Here is a 2,500-nt window from a genome sequence, read left to right on the forward strand (position 1 = left end):
GCTAAACAGGGATGGGCTTGGTTAGTACTTGGATGGGAGACCGCCTGGGAATACCAGGTGCTGTAAGCCTTTAAGCGCAGGAGGCGCCCTATCCCTGCTCGCTCGCTCATTCCCCTGTTCACACGTGCAGTGTGGCTTGTCCGTCTGTTTATTTGTCAGCTTTGGCGAGACGCGGGTGCTTGTGTATTAGCGTGAGCGTTTTTTATTCTGATCAGGAACAGTTTTACAAGTCCGCAAAAGATCGAAGAAAGGTTTATCGCCAGCTGAAAAGAGACACAGCGCTTCGGCTGTGGAGACTTGTTCGGCTGGCGTTCGGAGAGTCGCGTTTTTCAGAATTGTATTGAGATCGTTTTCCACAGAGCTCAGATGTCAAAGCACAGCAGCAGCTCTCCACAGCGATCCTCTATAGCGCCCTTTCTCCCGCAGCTCCGTCCTCATTGGAAGGAAGCAAGAGTGAAAGGCTGAAGTGAAATAGAGCGGGGACGAAGGCAGTGAAGAGAGAGAACGTGGGAAGAAGAGAAAAACGCAAGGGAAAAAGAGCAGCGTCATAAAAGAGGTGACGGAGCTGTCCTCTCAATAAGAAGGGTGCCAGCGAGCCTTGCTCTCGCTTACGGCCACACCCCCTTGAGCACGCCTGATCTCGTCTGATCTCGGAAGCTAAACAGGGATGGGCCTGGTTAGTACTTGGATGGGAGACCGCCTGGGAGTACCAGGTGCTGTAAGCTTTTAAGCGCAGGAGGCGCCCTATCCCTGCTCGCTCGCTCATTCCCCTGTTCACACGTGCAGTGCGGCTTGTCCGTCTGTTTATTTGTCAGCTTTGGCGAGACACGGGTGCTTGTGTATTAGCGTGAGCGTTTTTTATTCTGATCAGGAACAGTTTTACAAGTCCGCAAAGGATCGAGGAAAGGTTTATCGCCAGCTGAAAAGAGACACAGCGCTTCGGCTGTGGAGACTTGTTCGGCTGGCGTTCGGAGGGTCGCGTTTTTCAGAATTGTATTGAGATCGTTTTCCACAGAGCTCAGATGTCAAAGCACAGCAGCAGCTCTCCACAGCGATCCTCTATAGCGCCCTTTCTCCCGCAGCTCCGTCCTCATTGGAAGGAAGCAAGAGGGAAAGGCTGAAGTGAAATAGAGCGGGGACGAAGGCAGTGAAGAGAAAGAACGTGGGAAGAAGAGAAAAACGCAAGGGAAAAAGAGCAGCGTCGTAAAAGAGGTGACGGAGCTGTCCTCTCAATAAGAAGGGTGCCAGCGAGCCTTGCTCTCGCTTACGGCCACAGCCCCTTGAGCACGCCTGATCTCGTCTGATCTCGGAAGCTAAACAGGGATGGGCCTGGTTAGTACTTGGATGGGAGACCACCTGGGAATACCAGGTGCTGTAAGCTTTTAAGCGCAGGAGGCGCCCTATCCCCGCTCGCTCGCTCATTCCCCTGTTCACACGTGCAGTGCGCCTTGTCCGTCTGTTTATTTGTCAGCTTTGGCGAGACGCGGGTGCTTGTGTATTAGCGTGAGGGTTTTTTATTCTGATCATGAACATTTTTACAAGTCCGCAAAGGATCGAGGAAAGGTTTATCGCCAGATGAAAAGAGACACAGCGCTTCGGCTGTGGAGACTTGTTCGGCTGGCGTTCGGAGAGTCGCGTTTTTCAGAATTGTATTGAGATCGTTTTCCACAGAGCTCAGATGTCAAAGCACAGCAGCAGCTCTCCACAGCGATCCTCTATAGCGCCCTTTCTCCCGCAGCTCCGTCCTCATTGGAAGGAAGCAAAAGTGAAAGGCTGAAGTGAAATAGAGCGGGGACGAAGGCAGTGAAGAGAGAGAACGTGGGAAGAAGAGAAAAACGCAAGGGAAAAAGAGCAGCGTCATAAAAGAGGTGACGGAGCTGTCCTCTCAATAAGAAGGGTGCCAGCGAGCCTTGCTCTCGCTTACGGCCACACCCCCTTGAGCACACCTGATCTCGTCTGATCTCGGAAGCTAAACAGGGATGGGCCTGGTTAGTACTTGGATGGAGACCGCCTGGGAGTACCAGGTGCTGTAAGCTTTTAAGCGCAGGAGGCGCCCTATCCCCGCTCGCTCGCTCATTCCCCTGTTCACACGTGCAGTGCAGCTTGTCCGTCTCTTTATTTGTCAGCTTTGGCGAGACACGGGTGCTTGTGTATTAGCGTGAGCGTTTTTTATTCTGATCAGGAACAGTTTTACAAGTCCGCAAAGGATCGAGGAAAGGTTTATCGCCAGCTGAAAAGAGACACAGCGCTTCGGCTGTGGAGACTTGTTCGGCTGGCGTTCGGAGAGTCGCGTTTTTCAGAATTGTATTGAGATCGTTTTCCACAGAGCTCAGATGTCAAAGCACAGCAGCAGCTCTCCACAGCGATCCTCTATAGCGCCCTTTCTCCCGCAGCTCCGTCCTCATTGGAAGGAAGCAAGAGTGAAAGGCTGAAGTGAAATAGAGCGGGGACGAAGGCAGTGAAGAGAGAGAACGTGGGAAGAAGAGAAAAACGCAAGGGA

The 2,500-nt window shown here is 52.4% G+C and overlaps 1 non-coding gene and 3 pseudogenes across 1 annotated transcript; all 4 read left to right on the top strand.

Moving 5' to 3' along the window:
- Positions 1 to 69, top strand: part of LOC148667137 (5S ribosomal RNA) — a 119-nt pseudogene extending 50 nt beyond the window's left edge.
- Positions 70 to 606: 537 nt separating this feature from the next.
- LOC148667138 (5S ribosomal RNA) lies at positions 607 to 725 on the top strand. Its single transcript, XR_015938133.1, has one exon. It is a non-coding gene; the product is annotated as a 5S ribosomal RNA (ribosomal RNA).
- Positions 726 to 1,262: 537 nt separating this feature from the next.
- On the top strand, positions 1,263 to 1,381 carry LOC148667139 (5S ribosomal RNA; annotated as a pseudogene).
- A 537-nt stretch (positions 1,382 to 1,918) lies between these two features.
- LOC148667140 (5S ribosomal RNA) lies at positions 1,919 to 2,036 on the top strand (annotated as a pseudogene).
- The last annotated feature ends 464 nt before the right edge of the window (positions 2,037 to 2,500 follow it).

This window comes from Lepisosteus platostomus, chromosome 5, assembly GCF_059453375.1.
Source record: "Lepisosteus platostomus isolate fLepPlt1 chromosome 5, fLepPlt1.hap1, whole genome shotgun sequence".
Classification (NCBI taxonomy): domain Eukaryota; kingdom Metazoa; phylum Chordata; class Actinopteri; order Semionotiformes; family Lepisosteidae; genus Lepisosteus; species Lepisosteus platostomus.